This window comes from Ochlerotatus camptorhynchus, unplaced genomic scaffold, assembly GCF_037179485.1.
Source record: "Ochlerotatus camptorhynchus isolate MF236.1 unplaced genomic scaffold, CSIRO-AGI_Acam_v1.1 ptg000577l, whole genome shotgun sequence".
NCBI classification, from domain to species: domain Eukaryota; kingdom Metazoa; phylum Arthropoda; class Insecta; order Diptera; family Culicidae; genus Ochlerotatus; species Ochlerotatus camptorhynchus.
Window position 1 is genome coordinate 2,714,892 of NW_027041058.1, and position 18,666 is coordinate 2,733,557.

General features: G+C 40.9%; 1 protein-coding gene and 1 pseudogene across 1 annotated transcript in view; both read left to right on the forward strand.

Moving 5' to 3' along the window:
- The window catches only part of LOC135713786 (uncharacterized), a 36,291-nt pseudogene extending 30,690 nt beyond the window's left edge, over positions 1–5,601 (forward strand).
- SLO2 (slowpoke 2) overlaps positions 1–18,666 on the forward strand; it is a 566,463-nt gene that overhangs the window by 363,839 nt on the left and 183,958 nt on the right. The gene's annotated exons all lie outside the window — the stretch shown is intronic.

The window sequence follows — 18,666 nt, forward strand, 5'->3', positions numbered from 1 at the left end:
TTGACAGCTAAGTGCAACCACTCAAAATTGAGTTCTTTGCAAAGTATCCAATTTTAAGTATTTTGCATAGACATCGTTTTGAGTCAAATTCAACTGTTTCATTAAGAGTGAATGTTTGGTAAAATCTACTCAAAACCGGGTTTTCATTTTTATAAATTATACTGCAAATTTGATTCTTGAAATATTTATTTTGATTTCTTAAAATGAGCATTATAATCAACAAATTTATTATTATTATTCGTATGAAACAGTTTAACAATTTTGAAACTAATCAAACAATATTATTCTTCATTACTATTAAATGCGGCCGTCCCGAACTTGGCGAAGAGTATTCAGTTTTTGAGTTCTTCTCAGACAAGCATTCCGGTTTGAAACGGAACGCAACGACGTCCAATCACAACCGGTCAGCTGAATCTGTTATCAGTCCAACCTGCAACTGAACTTTAAATGCTGGCTATTCGTCTCCATGGCCTCGTTGGCTTGCTCGGTCGTCTTCTTGATGTTTTAGATTCTTAAAAGTTTTTAATTGAAGACATTTACAGGGTGTTTATATATGCATTATATATAAACATAACGGGTAGTGAAATCATGTTGCTGGCCAACAGCGACAGAATTTCTGATGAAAATGGTACCTTTATTTTGGAAAACTGATGATCCCATATCCTTATGAGACAACCCAAAGGACGTTGGAATCGTATTGATTTCCATCTGTTGGTCCCCATGTGCAGATGTCCGTTTTTGGCTCTCAGGATGGTCCTCCGCAGCGGAAAACTTCTATTCCCGAAACTGCTTATCTGAATATCATAGTCCGTGTCGGATCATGCCTAAAATAAATGAAAAAAATGTTCAATGCCTTCAAGTTCTCATGGATGACGCAAACTTATCACATCGAATAGTCCGTTGGTTCCGAGGTTGGTCCAATTGGTTTTTGGTTAGTCATCACCTCAAGAATTCTGAGACCATCCAGTGTATGGGAAATTCACAAAACTGTTGCTTCCAACAAACGACAAAGCCAGAATAAAATAAATATGGCGCAGGCTACGATTTTTCATTCAAAATTAAGTGCAATCGCAACCAGGGGGACCCTATCCCTGTCAACCACATATAGATGCACCATAGCTCACATGATCTTGACATTTTTGGAAAATCTGACACTTTTGGACATACTGACAGCGGTAAAACTGACGAAGGCACGACAGAACAAGACAGCTTACTTTTTCACACTTGCATTGCAGTGCTGAATGCTAGAAAGAGTAGTCTGTTGCAGTAATCCTCCTTACCCACTATATTTATTCGCTGAAATTCGTGATTGTTGCCCCCGTGATCGCAACACTTGATTTTGGATACTTTCATAGAGCGGAAGACAAAACAACTCAAAATCTAGATACAATGTACTCAAAAATAAGAACTCTCTCAAGACTACTGGTTGAGTACAATTCACAAAAAGTAAGAGTTTTGGTTGTACTTCAGGATTAACTTAAAAGTACTCATCAATGAGAACAAATTTTCATCCAAAACTGTGGTGATAACGGAGTACTGATTTTTAAGTACTTTATATCTCGGTTTTGAGTTGTTTCGTCCTTTCGTGTATGTTTTATCGAGATAAACAACTTTTCCGAAGATATCACTCTCCACAATGTCATAGTTATAGGTTAGATTTTGGCGTGCGGATGAGTCTCGTACTTACTATCTGTTTTCAATATAATGAGAAACTTCTTCGAAGACATCACACGTCGGAAATTCTTCGTTCCAGATTTATTAGTCAAGTCGCCTAAATTGCATTCCTGGCCCGCACTATGCGTTGGTTGAGTAGATGTTGGTTCAACTTTCAAACGCTTACTAAGCAGTTCCACGCCATATGACGAATGCACTACTCGATTGTGCTATACGCAAGTAACACCTGTGCAACCCAACTACTCTCGCTTAGATATTTTTTTTTATCTTTGATTTGTTTTCCGACGATTTTGTTTTCCGTGCTACCGACGCCAGAGAGGCAGCTCCCACACCTGGACTCTACCTATCGACCCATCAGCCGTCATGAACCGGGACCAACGGCTTTACTTCCCTTCCGAAGGAAGGCGTGATCAGAGATGTTATGCCTCAGAACATCCCGGCGGCGCCGACTGGGATTGAACCCAGGCCTGCTGGGGTGTCAGGTAATCACGCTTACCACTATACCACCGGCGACGCGGTCTCACTTAGGTATGAAATCTCTCTCTCCTTTGTCTCTTTCTCTTTCCAAATATAAGAGACGCGCTTCCGTATTTGAGAGTAGCACAAGTGTCTTTTGCACTAAAGAGCCTGAATTTATAAAGAGACGACATGTCAAAATTGGAACAATCGACTATCTGTCAAAGTCATACGAAAAGTCGTTCCTGTCGAAGACCTGTCAAATGGATAAGATTTCGTCTCTTTATAAATTCAGGCTCTTTATTTTGCATCACTCTGAGTTTTAAGCCGATCCCTACACAGAAAAAAAATACCCTAAATTTAAGTTAATTTTATTTAATTTTGGGTAATTTTGAGTTTTGTATCCCACTCTCTCTTTTTGTTGTAGTCAAAAACGGAACGAGAGATTTGACTTTCTCGTGACTATCGTTCAATAATGCTAAATAAAGGCAAGTCAAATGATCAACTCAGTTGAATTCAATTGGCTTGCAAAGTTGAGCCTGGTTCAACTTTTTCAATTCAAGTGAGTTGATCAAGTCAGTTGAATGGCATGGTTTACACGTTCAATTAGCGTTCAAGTCAGTTGAATTCAACTGATTTGATCAATTGACTTGCCCTGTTTAAACCCAGCTTAAGCGATAGCAATAGTGTGTATATGAGATATTCTCAAATTTGAACTTAATTTTGGGTAGAAAATACTCACGAGTAAGTAATTATCTTTGCCGTAGTCAAATGTAAACTACTATAAGCGGTTTACTGAAAATTAGATTATTGAACGGAACATGGGAGATGAGTGAAAAGAACTTAATTTTGGGCAATTTTTCGGTTCCTTGTATTAAATCAAGGCTCGAAGGATTCGGAGTAGGCCCTGCTGAGGTCGGTTGGCTTTTTATGAACTGTCACGTTTTTTTTCTATTTTTCTGCGAGTGTGATTATTCGATATACAAGGCATTAATGATAGTGAATCAGGAATGGACTTATCGGACGATAAACTATTTTTGGTGTATGTATTTAGTCGTTTGTTGCTTGTTTGGAAGAGAAAGTGAAGTTTTTTTTTGTGTTGGTGGGAAGGGAGTGTTGCCGAGTTCGCCTATATAGCAGCCATCCTGCAAGATTCTCAAAGAAATATTAGAGCTACGTCTCTGCTATTCACTGCTTAAGCAGTTTACAAAACGAAGTAAATCCTCCATTGAACCCACGATGTCTTGATCACACTGAAGAGCAAGTTGGAGTGATGAACCTGTCAAGAGAGCACTCGATTCAGGACATTTCACTCAAGTTTTACCAGACAGCCAGACTCGATGTTGATTCTCATCAAGCAATCGATTTGAACTACTGCGCTGGAACATTGCTTGGCAGCTTGATACAGATTCACTTGGTATCTATTTATATTTCACTTCAGTTTATCGTTTACCAAAACGAACCCTGCTGCAAAGCCAACCCTCTTTCCCAAAATCTCAGGTATTCCTCGTGGAAGTGCAGAGGATTTCTCGGCTTCCATCAAAGCGAGTGTCACGTCAACACATTCCTACCCATTCCTTTCTTGACTTGCGTTAGGGCGCGGCCGGCGCTGGTATTGCCTAGTTTGAGATCACCAGTTTTTACACATTGAGGATGATTGCTGGTCCCAAGCATCGGGATTTTTCAGCAATCAAAGGATCTAATTTTAGTCCTTGTTACTTTTTATGACTTGATAATAGTGACAAGACACGGGTAGTGACGACCGCATCGTTCTGCATTTCTATATTGTAGGGGAAATGGCTCTAATGTTGGCCTATGGATCTAGGATTGGGACCATCGCTAAAAATCTGCTCAATTTTATCTGGATGAACGCGTCATTGGGAGGGTACAAATGGATATATTTGGCTGCTATTGCAAATTTAGTCGATTGCTGAATTTATGTATGGGCCCAAATTAGGGGCATTTAGGCTAACATTACCATTTCCCTATATTTCAAATCAAAACTATTGTTTATGTTCATAGATTTCACATATGTAATCCTTTTCCCTTTGTCCTTCTCCTTTCCCTTTTCTCTTTTCAGAAAGCGAGTAATGGCGGCATATAGCCATAAGTCATAAAAGGCTAGGACAAGAGTTAGTGCTCATGTCCCAACCGTTAGAATAAAATGGAGCATCACTTAACCTTTCTAGTTTTGATGCTTCCAACGACCAACCGGTCATATAATTACCAAAACCGGAACGTACGGTACGAGATGTCCACGTTTCATCCATTTATTGGATTCTGAAGCATCGTGTTTAAATCTTCGATTTAAACAGGCCCGATGTTTTCTGAATCATCTTGCCCCTTAAATGCTGCACAGTAGACCTTACCGTTTTGATATGTGTGACGCATCTTCGATGTGAAACATATATCAAATTCATAAGAAAAATTATGTAGGTATATATATCATTTTCCAGGATACTGTCAAGAACTGGCTGTGTTGGTGTTAGATTAGATTAGATTAGATCCCTAAGAAAAAAAAAATACATTCTATGGGATATAACCACGAAATTGAAGAAACGATGAGCATTTGTGAGTCATGTCGTGGCCTGATATCTGATAATAGAAGTCCAGTTATGAAAAATGCCTATCGGACGAACCGTCAACTAGTGGGCAGCAGCAAAGTGATGATCCAGATCCATCAACGAGTGGCCATCAATCCGTATTCCGTATTGGAGTCTGAAATTCATTTATTTTTCGCCATTTGGCCTGAAAATTCACATCTTACAATGCATTACACGTGGGGCAGGGATTGTCTTATAATCGCTCAAAACCCCTTTCATAATTTATGGATGATCCCATACACCCAGCGTGGTGACCATAGTTCCACTTACAAGTTTCCTTGAAGGAAAACAAATTTGAAGTTGTCGCATGACAGCGTCGCTTCTTGATGGCGAGATCCATTTCGTTGAAAGACTGGTGATTTGTTGACTCGCACTGTAATTAGACGTACCTACTGATTGCACCCGACGAAATCATACGGTCTCAACAGGACGTTCAACGTCATCGTTGTCGTCGTCTTCGTCGGTAACAGTGCCACGCTTCCTTTCGCCTGAGAAGAAGATGGATTTTAATGTGATTCATTTCGCGCCGGAAATGGAAATTTCGTTTCGTTTACGGCGGAGTGTGATACCTTGTGCTCGTTTGCAGTTTCCACCGGGTGGGCGAAGGAATGGTGGTGGAATGGCATTTTCGAGGTTCATTACGGAAATAAAGTGAAACTAATGCTCTTAGAGCAAGGTTTCGCGGGGGGCAATGGGAATTCTGAATATGAAGGTACTGAAGTCTGTAGAAGAATACATGTTATGCTAATTAATTGCGAACAGCGAAACGTAATCTTAATTGTAATTTTAATTTTGGGCCGAATTCTAATGAACAATTTTCATTTCTCTTTGCAGGTACACCAGGGAAAGACGCTATGGTGCTCAATGAAACACAATCAGAACGTTGGTATATTTTGTTAAGGCAGATGATATTTAACGGATAAGTGGAGTGGGGTACAAGGGCCATTCCTTGTTTTATCGTTGTTTAAGGATAACACAATTATGTTCTCATCGATTCTATTCCATAGAAAACCATATCCTAAGATTTTTCCAGCACTTCTATAAACCGAAATCTGATTAATTCTATCGGAATTGAATTCGGGTCTGCCAACGGTTTGGTAAAACCGTCGGCAGCTTGTTGCTTAGTGTTCACGTACTTCAGTTCAATCATACCGTTATCCAGCGAATCGTGCAGAAAATGATACCGTATATCGACGTGCTTCGTTCGTGGATTGTACGATCCGTTTTTGGCAACGCAGATCGCAGATTGATTGTCACACAGGACATTCATTTCTTGCTTGCCGAAAATCTGCATGGTCTGGGACATCGCCATATACTTGGCCTCGCACGATAATAATGCAACCGTTGGTTGACGTTTCACGTTCCAGGAATAGCCCGTTGTTGATTTCCTTGTGTCTGCGTGTGGGCAGCCAGCTAAATCCGGACTTCCATTCTTCGTGTAGCGTAATCGATGGCCAGCAGTCCCTCGCTGTTATCGGAAAACTCGTTTGACCGCTTACATCCTGGATTGCTACAGCATTCACTGCGTAGCTGATGTCGGGTCTTATAACCTGTCACAAATACATACATCAAACTTCCGATGGCTTCTTTGTAGGGTACATTCTTCATTCCTTCGTTTTTGGACACATTGAATGGTCCAACCTTAGGCTTGGCTCGAACGGCGTAGCCACGGCATAACAATTCGCCATTTGAAACTTCTCCAGCACCGCTTCGACATAAATTTCTTGATCTAGTGACAACTCACCTTTGACTCGATCTCTTCTAATTTGCAGACCCAAGCAATGCTTCGATTTTCATCTCAAATCGACTGCACATGAACTTCTTCGATGCCTTATTCAGCTTCTTGTCGTTGATGAATATAAGAAAATCGTCAACGTACACAGTCAAAAACGAACGTTCTAGTCCAAATTCTCGAACGGCATCATCCAACTGCTGGTTCCATACACGACTGGACTGTTTTAAGCCGTACAGTGCTTTCTTTAGTCTGCAAACCTTCGTCGAGCTCGAGCTCACGCTGAATCCTTCATGTTGATCAATATTGATAACCTCGTCACCCAGTGTGCTGGAAAGCGGATACAGCGTTGATCTCCAAATCATGCGCAGCTGCCATTGCCATCAGGCATGCTTGGCATGCACAGTTGTACACACCAACTACTCATTTGTTAATAACTTATCACTCAGTTGTTTAAATGTCTTTTTCTTGAAGTAATTGATAGATTAGGATCATAGTTTACTATAGAATTGCAAAGAGTATGTAATTCTTAACATTTGAAATAACACCAATGCATTTTTACACTTGAAGTCCGAGATGTGCAGCGAACGATTCTCACTTCATTTTTACAACGCAAAAACAAATACAGTTTATTACTAGAATTAAAGTTTAATAACAAGCTTAAACTCTCTTCTATTTACTGCTTCAAAAAGAACTATATTTCGTCAACTGTGTGCAAAACAAGGGGTAAGTCACTCAGCACAGTGTGCCGAAAGTAGATTCGGCACAGCTTGGGCACATCCATCGGCACAATCTCATAGGCATTTGATTGTTCATTAAAAAAACTGGGAACATTGCTGGACAGCTGTCATTGAAGCTGTTAACAACATTCCGTGCTGTTTGACTGTGTATTTCAGAAACATACTCTGATTGAATATATTAGAGGAACTCAGACCAGCAATTCACTTCTCGGTTCACATTTAAATTCGAAATTTAGGCTTCCGAGGGCTGTCGATTTTTATCGATGCCGGTCACAAGTCTTTCAGCTACTACGCAAATGGAGTGTACTACGATGCCGGCATACAAGAACAATTTGGATGGATTGGTGGATACGGAAAACTAAAAGGAAAATAATACTGGCTAATCAAAAACTCTTGGTTCAACTATTGGGAAACGATAGATATGCTTCGATGGCGGTGAAGGGTAACAACTGCGGCCTTACCACCGATGCTATTTATGTAAATTTCAAGTGAGATTTCTGTTTAGAATTAAGGAAAGAGTAGTTTTACCAAACTCACTTGAACCATACCGAACTACTTTTCACGGCACAATCACACGGAATTTGTATTGCTTCTACTCTACCTTATTACTTCCAATATTTAAACCGAATTTCACTGGTTGAAGTACTACGATCGAATTCTCACGGAACTCCAACCCGACGGCAAAACCGAATATCTTAGCTTGGGATCCTCCTTCTTGGCATAATCCATTCCGAGCGCTTCTTGCCCAGAATCATCACGTTCAGCAGTCGGTCTTGTAACGCGCACCCGGAGCACAGGTGATAGATCCGAAGAGCAGATAGTTCTTGTCGCTGAATGCAGTGAACTTCAAGCTGTAATTGCCAACCGACTGCATAATCGCCGGGATCCCTTGATCGCCATCAGCAGCTTTTCAAAATTGTCCTTGTCTTTGTCGTTCTTATCCCGAACCGACGGAATGCCCTCCTCACCGTCCTTCTCGATCTGCTTCAAGAAATTGATCTTCTTCTTGCTGGTCAGGAAAAAGTTGGACTTTTCGCACAGCACCGTAATCGATGGTCGAGGGGCTGTCAACTTGAGTTTTTTCGATTCATCTACCCGACTTGAAAAGGTGTATTTTGTATTTTTTCGAATTTATGCATTTTTAATTTTTGTGTATTTTTGTATTAAAGTGTATTAAATTCATTATGATATTTATTTTTCGTGTACAAAGTATTTTCGAGGTATTTTTGAGTGTTTTTATTAGGGTATTTTAAGTTCAGCGTGTACGCATTCACGTTTTTTTTTGCAAGGGGCAAGACAACTGTAAAGGGCGAACACGAAATTATTGCGACACATTCAACAGGGCATAACTTTTTTACCATTGGGTAAAAATCAACCAAATTTTGCACACTTTCTCATTGATGTGTATTGTGTACATGCTGTCAAACTCGAAGTCGTGTTTTTCGTTTCAACGAAAATGGAGGTGAACCAACGCGAGTTGAGAGAACAAATTCTTTCCAAACACCTGGAATTTCCTGACCTGTCGCACCGGCAGTTGGGAAAAATGTTGAACATTCACCATTCAACCGTCTCCAGAGTGTTGAAGCGGTTTCAGGAGCGGTTGACGTTGGACCACGGCAAAGGAGCTGGAAGAAAAACCGGGACCGGAGAACAAAAAGACGGAGGGAAAGGTGAAGCGGATGATTAAAGCAAATCCCAACGTCTCAAGCCGTGATTTGGCTAAAAAGATCGGCATGTCGCAGAGCTACGTCCAGAATGCAAAGAAGAGAGCTGGACTACATACATACAAGGTACAGAACTTCCCAAACCGCGATGAGCGGCAACAATCGACGGCTAAAACTCGGGCACGGAAGCTCTACGAGAAGATGCTGACAAAATATGGCTGCTGTGTGACGGACGACGAAACGTATATAAAAGCCGATTTTAAGCAAATTCCGGGGTTGGAGTTTTTCACCGGCAAGAGCAAGTTCGATGTGGAAGACAAATTTAAGAAGAAGAAAATGTCGAAGTTCGCCTCCAAATATTTCATTTGGTAGGCCATCTGCTCTTGCGGACTGAGGAGTGAGCCTTTCGTGACAAAGGGCACAGTAAATGGCGAGATCTACAAATCTGAGTGCCTCGAGAAGCGCCTTTTGCCGTTCTTGCAGCAGCACGACGAAGCTCCGCTATTTTGGCTATTTATTCTAAAAGTGTCCTGGAGTGGTATGAGACCAATTCTGTCCATTTTGTTCCAAAGGACATGAATCCGCCAAACTGTCCGGAGCTGCACCCGGTGGAGCAGTACTGGGCAATAATGAAGCGAGAACTTCGGAAGAGCAAGAAGACAGTCAAAGACGAGAAGCACATGTTAAGAAAATGGAAAAAAAAAAATGAGAAACTGGTACCGGATGACACTGTAAAGACTTTGATGGAGGGCATCAAGCGAAAATGCGTTCAATTTTACACTCAAGGCTCCATCGATTAACTTTTCTTTTGATTTTTGAAGTAAATATATGTATAAAACTACCCTAAAATTTTGGTTTGATTCTAAACATTATAAGAAAATTGGCATGACATTTTCGGTGTCGCACAGTGTTTACACAGAGTAAATATATTTGCAGCGAGTAAATGCGAGTTACTCATATTTACTCAAAAATAAATTAAGTAGCCTCACCTTTTTCATCAAATGAAGTTCTGGAAACAACCGCCGTCAGACAGAATGATTAGTTTCATGCTTTAAAAGATCCAAGTTAGATTGCCTTGTCCACTCCAGGGGTTAGCAAGGCCTCTTCTGATTTCTTGGGATCGATGGCTAAACTGTAATGTCTTTGGAGTTTTTTTTTGTGATGTGGGTGTGATTTCAAGCCAAGAATTTGGCTATTTCTGAGAGGATTCTTTCTAGCTCATGAAAATTAACACTCAGTCTCACAATATTGGTCAAAAAGGCTTCTCATTTTGCTGAATTACATGCCTGAAATGAGGAAACTCGACATAAATAATAATTATTAATGAATAGCCAAATACATATATACAAGCTTCCAGAACGGAAGAGGGATGTAAATCCTTTATAATATTGAGCTAGAAAAAGTCAGAATAATGGTCAACTGTCACCAGAAACTTCCATTGTTTTCCCTGATACCCCTGGAAAGACATCAATAGACACGGTTTGAAATAATGTTGTTGTGATGATCTACATTTAGCACAAAAGGAACATTGTGGAATGCAGTTTTTTATTTAGCTGATTTTCCCAGGTCAAAATAGGTTAACTCTAGCCAACTTCATAGTAGATTCTATTCTGAATCCCCCTTTGGAGTAACTGAAATGCTCCCTGTGATTGTCCGAAATCTGTTCTGGGATTGTCCGGAATCTCTCCTGGGATAGTTCATAATCCCTCTTTGGATTCCCAGAAATCCCCTTTCATATTGCTGGGAAGCCATACTGGGATTGTCTTGTTCGGAATACCTTCTGAGGCTGTCATAAATCCTCTTTGCGATTGATTGGAATCCTCCCAGGGATTGTATGGAATCCTCCCTAGGTTTTTTTTTTCCAGAATCCCCCCTGGGACTGTCATGAATCCTCCTTGGGCGTGTCCATCAGAATGCGGGCTATGCGGTTGCTAATGTTTGCAGTACTCGAACGTCATATGCATGGCAGTAAAGCAAAACATCTCTGGCTGTTCCGTATGGTCATCATGAAAATTTTCCCTCGATTTTGAGGAGGCAGCAGCTTGTAGTTGCTTTCGTACGCGTGCTTTACAAAAGTGCAATTGCCCTTCCATTATTGCCGAAATATCTTCTCGGTTAAGCATTGCAAGCGCAATACGTAAAATTGCTTCGCTTGACAGTATCGGTTTAGGCACAACAATTAGGTTGCTATGTGTATATGATTTTGAGCAACGCGAGTTACTCAGAGTTACTCAAAATTAGCTCCGATTTTACTCATGATCAAAAGCTGTCTCGCCCCAAGATTTTTTGTGTATTTTCCGAAGTGTGCATTTACAATTCAGCTGATTTATGAAGTTGATCGCCCCTTGTCGGTGGTTTTCTCGTCTACGCCGACCACCGTCAGAATGCAATTCACCTTCTGCAACGAATCATCATAGGAAAACTCTGGTGCCTTCCAGTTGGCGTAGAGGCGTTTTATTCGTCGACAGAAGGAATTCTTATCGAGCACGATATTCGACATTTTCGGGGCCGTTCAAAATCGATGCGGGGACACTTCCGATGCTCTCCGGCTTTTTTTCTTTGTTGTGCCCTGTTGGACTGCTGAGACCGCTCACGGTCCATCTCACCAGCATTTCTCCTTGGTTGTCGCTATTCAAGCTGTCAGAAATACCGGGTTGCCAAATGTACCATAATATTTGTATTTAAAAAAATGCAGCTTGCTCTATGACCGGCACTGCCGTGGCACAATCGGCACACCTGCGGCACACTGAGAAATATTCTGACCCAAGATTGGTGTGTGGAGTGACCTACCCCTTGATGCAAAGTTATTAGCAAATGAGCAGTTCGTGACCAAAACTATGTATGCCAAGCATGCCATCAGGTAACGAATCGTTAAATACCGCACCACTGGAGCGTAAACTTCCTCGAAATCGATTCCTGGTCTCTGCGAACATCCCTTCACAACTAAAAAATCGATCTCCTGCTGCATAGCTTCTATTCATTGATCTCGGTCCGATCGCTTTAGTACCTCACTGTACGAAGTTGGATCGTTCATCTCTTGGACTCGCTCAGCTCAGGGTGAGTATACGTGCTATATGAAACGAAATTACTATAATTGCCTGGACGGCGGCGCTCCAGACTACTGCTCTGGACTCATGCTCTGAATTAGCTAGTTTTACTGATTGTGGTGGGAGCACAATTCCGTCGTCATCGTCGGCGTCCTCAAACTCGTTGTCAGATGAACTGCTTGGTTCCACCAGAACGGTTGTTCCTCCCAAAATCGGCACATTATTCGTTACCTCTGACACGGCTGGAATGCATTCTGGTACCCTCGCTGGTACCTCTTTGATCGATTCAAAAAATTCGTTTTCCACGAAATCGGCTGGATCCTTCTGGGCTCTGAATTCGCTGCGTTCTTCGTTGACAATGATAACGTCACGACTAGTGTTGGTGTTGTCCCTCTCCAGATCGTATACCCGAAAACCTTGCGTATCTTCAGCGTAACTTATGAAAACACACTTGATTGATTTCACATCCAGCTTTTTACGCTTCTGCTTTGGTTGTATACTATTGCCGTTGCACGAAAAATCTTCAAATCTCGATTCCTTTTCAAAGGGACGTATCAGCTTTTGCAAACAATGCATTTGATCGTCGATTTGGCGTAACTGGTAGCTTGCACACGCTTACTAACTCCACTAGCAGGTAGGGAAAAATTTCCTCTATCTGATGGTACTGTTAGCATGCGTCGGCGACCTACCAGTTATGCCAAATCGACGGTCAAATGCATTGTTTACAAAAGCTGATACGTCCCTTTGAACAAGTAATCGAGAAATGTCCCAAGTACGGTTTCTTACCTGTCCATGCTTCTTCAGGTGTCACTGCACCCGTCAACGCTCGTGTGGAACTGCAATTGATTAGATTAGATTGATTAGACAGCTGTGTTAACCGCCTCGGCCCAAAACCATACTTGCCTTGAATCTTGAATTCACGTACTCACGACCGTTGTCTCTAGGCAAGATTTTCAATTTCTTACTCGTTTGACGTTCCGCCATAGCTTTGAACTCTTTATATGTCTCCAGCGCTTCATCTTTGTTGTTGCTCACCACTGTAGAACGCTCCTTCATCGTAGCTGCTCTTCGGTCCCTGTTTTGGCTTCACGTCCTGCAGGATCTACGACTTGACTGCGTCTGCTGACAAAGCGACGCTTCCATGTCCATCACCATGGGAGCATAATATTTTGGTAGTCCCATCAACAGTAACGATGCCAACCAATTGTCACTAACAACAAAGTTCATCTCCGCCAGTTTGTGGCTCGATGAAACCATGGCATCCACGTACGTTTCGGTTGTTTGGAAATTTTCCAATCGAATCGAAGAAAGCTGCTGCAGCAAACTGATCCGCTTGTAGATTCCATCATTTTGAAAAGCTTTCTTCAGCTTGTCCCAAGCTTCTTTAGCATCCTTTGCGGTCAGCACGAAGCTGTAGCTGGTCTTCTCCAAACGGAGACAGATGGTGGCCAGCGCCCTCAGCTTCGTGTCTTCATCCACGATCTCGCCTTTCAGCTTCTCTACCGCCAAGGCGACGTGGCTCCCACCGGTCCGTACGACCCAGCGATCCAAAGCTGTTGCGTTTGATCTCAGTCCTGTTCCGCTTCAAGCTCCAGACCTAATCAACTGAATGAAACGCCCAGAATTATCCGTGTTAACCAAGGGATATGTCACTCTGCACACCAATCTTGGGTCATCTTTTTTGTCAGTGTTCCGCAAGTGATTGGGCAGGTCATAGAGCTAGCTGCGATTGTATGTTAAATACCCATCCCAGCAACTCGGTATTTCTGACATTTTGAATGTTTTGGTTTGAAATCGCAAGCATAAATCGGATTGAGGATTACGCGAGAAGTGGCAGGTGCACGAAATTTTGGTATTTTGTGTTCATAGGATAATAAAAGTCCTGTGTTTTAGGATTTTATAATGCCCTCAAAGGCAGACCAGAAACCAAATATTATAAATTAACAATATGGTTCACTTCCAGAATTCCCATATATTTCTGAAAAGACGCATAAGTAATACCCTCTCCCGGTGAAAAAGGTGACTAAAAACATTCATGGCCTTATTATTTAAGCGTGTAACAATTCATACGTTTAGTAAAATAAAAGGTGTGGCAAACAGTATTAGCTTCCTCATGCATGTTACACGCCTACCCTGACGTCATGACATTGTACTACGTTCAAACTATAGTTGATATTAATAACGTAATAGCGTTATCAAAAGTGCCTAAATAACGTGATATCTGCTATAGTTTGAATGTACAATAAGCTTAGAGGTAATCCAAACACATAAAAGAAAATGCAGATTATATCTGCCATCCCACATTGGCAACTGACAGGAGGAAAACTTTCAACACGTTAATAATCGTTAACCCAATTTTGGGTAAAAGATTAACAAACACGGTATGAAAAAAACACTAAAATACACTTGAGTTTAAGAAAAGCTCAAAAACCAAAAAAATAAAAATGAATTCGATTTTAAGTTAAAAGTACTCAACCGTCATGTTTTCACCACTGGGAAATTTTAACTTATTTTTGGATGAAAATCATAGCAACCTACGTGCTTCATCGCTTTCGTTCGTGCTCCATTTTTTGCGTTGACGGCACCATCGAAAAATGGTCTCTGCTAGAATTGATTGGCAGTTTCTTATGGGATTTTTCAGTGAAGTGAAAGGATAGTACCATAGAGGTAAAACTAAGACCAGAAGGTCCCGAAAAAATGTGCTCAACTTTTTGGCTCAGTTCTTTGGTCCCAAGCTGCACCCCTCGAAACATAGGAAAATCCACGAACCCCTCATTTTATCTGTCAAACTTCAATACATAATCAAAACAAACATAGTGTAGTACTAGAATTTCGACTAGAATAGGGTACTTTAATCGATTTGCTTGCGACCAATAGGCTATACAAGTAGTGAATCAATTTAAAATCGTTAGTTTCCACCGGTTGATAGTACGAAGTCCGCCATGTTTCACGCACAGTCTGAAGTTTACTTTTCGATTTTAACATAGGAGTAAGGAGCTACAGAGTCGCTGTCAACGCCAATTGCATTTAATTGATGGTTAGCTAATTTTCACTCAATGGATTAATGATGAGGATTTCTCAAAATCTAGTTTTCATAATTTATTTAATTTTACCTAGCCTCATGGAAGCCACATGATGAGTGAAAGTGAACTCAATTTTTAACTAACTTTAAAGTACCCATTATTGGGTAAAAATATAAATTTTAAAGATAAGTGAATCACCATTAAATTAGCAATGTTTACCCATTAATGAGTATCTGTTACCCATTAATGGATAACAGTTACTCATTAATGAGTAAAAAAACTACTAATACTAGTTTAGTCACTTTTCTTCAAAATTAACCTTTTTTTTTTTACTTATAAATGGGTACTTTCAAATTAGCGTGTTGGGTACCTCGTTCTCCATACACGCTATTTCAAAACTACCCAAATTTGAGTAGAATCCACCCAGATCCGTCAAAACTGAACCTAGCCAAAAATGGGTAAACTATGTTGGGAGTGACAAGTTGACAAATGAACAACATTGACATCAATCCGATCGACGTTTTTCATTTGTCAACTTGTCACTCCCAACACAGCTTACCCATTTTTGGGTAGGTTCAGTTTTGACGGATGTGGGTAGATTCTACCCAAATTTGGCTAGTTTTTAAATAGCGTGTATAGCAACATGTGCAAAAGCATACAAGCCAAATGTATGCAATGTTGTCCGTCAGTTGTTCCCGAATTGCAACATGCCCACTCAAACTAACTAGGGGAAAAGTTGGCTTCGGTTTTGTTTTGATTCTGCTTTCCATTTTACATTGTTTCATTCCGCTTTATTATTTATTACGCAATTACAGCGGAAGCGGAACGGCAGCGCGAAAAGCGGAAAAGCCCAATCTGAGTAAGCCTACTTGTCGGATTGAAAACTATTCAGAACAAAATTGACTCCGGCTAGGCATCTTGATGTCATTTGTGACAACTGCCAAACTGCTCATAAAGACGATAATGAATAAAAACTGAAAATGTTCATGCATTTCCAAATGGTTTCCTACCACTCTCATATATTCGAAAGTGACTGGCCCTCTGGATGTGGATGATGTCAAAAACAACAAAACATGATTAATTGAGTACATGGGACTTTACTTACTTTTGGCTTCCCACATAGTACCTAGTTGGGTGAGATAAACTTTTTTTCCTTGATTTGTTTTCCGTACTGAATACCAATGTTACCGACGCCCGAGAAGCAGCTTCCACACCCACCCTTCGTGATCAGAGATTTTGTACCTTAGAAAATCCCGGCGGCGCTTGAGATATAAACTTAATTTTGACTATTTTTTTCTTACCGTGTGGTTAAATTTTGCTCAACAGTGAGTTGTTTTTGATAGCCTTGTTACGCTCAATTTACAGTGTACTAGTCACCTTTCGCGTCACTAGAGCCGCTAGTGTCGGGAAAAATCATGTCTTGGGGATAATAGAAGAGTGAATCATATTGTTAATTTATAATATTTGCAGAAACCTAGCCTTTTGTGATGTGAAAAGCAACAGTCTATCAGCGGCCGGAAAGAGTTGGAACCGATGGGAAACATTGTAGTAGACCGACTATAGAGGATGATGAATAGACTTCTGTAGTTTGTTTTATGTGAGTTGCAGCAATTGGGAGATTGCCGCAAAAGCTCAACGCAGATGTCGCCACTGCATGATGATGATAATGTTGACAGACTGCATATAAAATTCGTTTTTTTTAACTAGTTCGTTTATTTGGGAGGCTCAATCGCGTTAGCTTTACGGAGCCGATAGTTCATTGTTCTTTGTTTGTAACAAAATTCACTTAATTCTATGTCTAGTAGGAGTTGGGCTGAATACTCGCGGCTTACTCGAGGTTAGAGAGGTACATTGTCGAAGGATAGGATCAGGGGAGGAGTTTGGGGGTAAGGTTTCGTTGTCTCATCAGAGCGTTGTCGCCAGTATGAATGGTAGTGCGGTTCTAGTTTCGTCTGGAGTTCGACCGGCTATGGTGACCAGTGGGCGACGATGAGACTCATCGAGACGGGGGGACAAGACAAACAAAAACTATTAAAGAGAGACAAAAGACAAAGGAATTAAATTCTTATACTAGACATTTGAAGAAACACATAAACCGACTGCATATAGCAGATATCGCGAGTTCCCAACACGTCTCTGATAGGAACATAGGGTTGTCTTCCTTGGGCCTCGAGGGTATTCAAAAGTCGCTCTCTGGCGGCGTTATTATCCGTACATTGCCAAACTGCGTGTTCGATGTCATCGTAACCGTTTCCACACCGACAGATGTTGCTGTCTACGAGGTTTATTCTATTGAGATGAGCATCTAGCGAGTAGTGGTTGGACATAAGTCTACTCATCACGCGAATGAAGTCACGACTTAAGTCCAAGCCACGCTCTCGAAGAAACATTAGGAATAATTGAATGTAACCACCGTCCAAGATTTCCATTGTCCCAATCGGTTTGCCAACTCGAAAGGGTACTCTGACGCACTAAATGGTAAAATTCATCGTGTGAAATTTGCCTGTCATAAAATTCGCCTCCCTGCGCGCCCACCTTTGCGAGAGAGTCCGCCTTCTCAATGCCTGGGATTGAGCAATGTGATGGGACCCATACAAAGGTAATCATGTATGATCTTTCGACCAGTACACTCATCTGCTCCCTTACCTTTGAAAGGAAATAAGATGAGTGCCTACTTGGTTTCATCGACCGAATAGCCTCAATCGAACTGAGACTATCCGAGAAGATGAAGTCAAGAGCAAATTTTCATTATGTCGTAAGTAACATTCGCACCGATCCGAGAAAAATAAAGTTTTGTTTTGATGACCGAAATTTTTTTCCTATTTCCAATTAAACACATATAATATCATAGTGATAGCAATGTTTAACATATTTAGCCGGGTTTTAATCATACAAAGGCAAATCGCTAACTTTCATGCTAAGAAATACTGGTTTTTGAGTCAAAAGTTATTATACGTCGTTTGGTGGCCCCTATTGTTACTTAAGTCAAAGTGTATTTACCAGGATATTCGGGAGAATTATTAATTACGTCTCCTTACGTGCAGCCCATTCATCATTTTAGGACCACCGAAATCATCTTAGCAACAAACAGTTCGATTTATTTACTTTAATAATGAGAAAGCGAAACGACGAAAGTACACTTTTCACGGGTTTCTCAGTGCTGTTACTTAAGTCAAACGGCATCTCCATAGAAATTGGGTGACTTAAGTAACATCGAAAACTATTTTGATCGGAAGGTGATTACGTCAAAAAACAATTCGACTGGTAAATAAATTTAAAAATGGGATGTGATCCTATATTCGGACAGTATATAGTGTAATAGCAGGAGCATCGATTGACACTGATAGCTCGACTTTGTTTACCTTTGTTACATTCGACGTAATGAAAATTTGCTCTTGAAGTAATGGTCTGCGGGCATGTTGGAAATCATCCCCAATGCGAAGTTGATTGCTGCCAGCTCAGCAACAAAAACGGAACAAGGTTCCTGGAGTTTGTGGAAGGCGCTAGAGTTTTCATTGAAGACACCGAAGCCAGTGGATCCACTGAGACGAGACCCGTCTGTAAAATATCTTTTAACGCAATTGACGTGTTGGTACTTTTCAGTAAAAATACACGGGATAATAATAGGTCGAAGTTGATCGGGAATCCCATGAGTTGCTTGTTTCATGGTCAGATCATATTCAATTGAGGAACTGCGATTGGTGAAGTGAGCACGGTCTGGAGTATA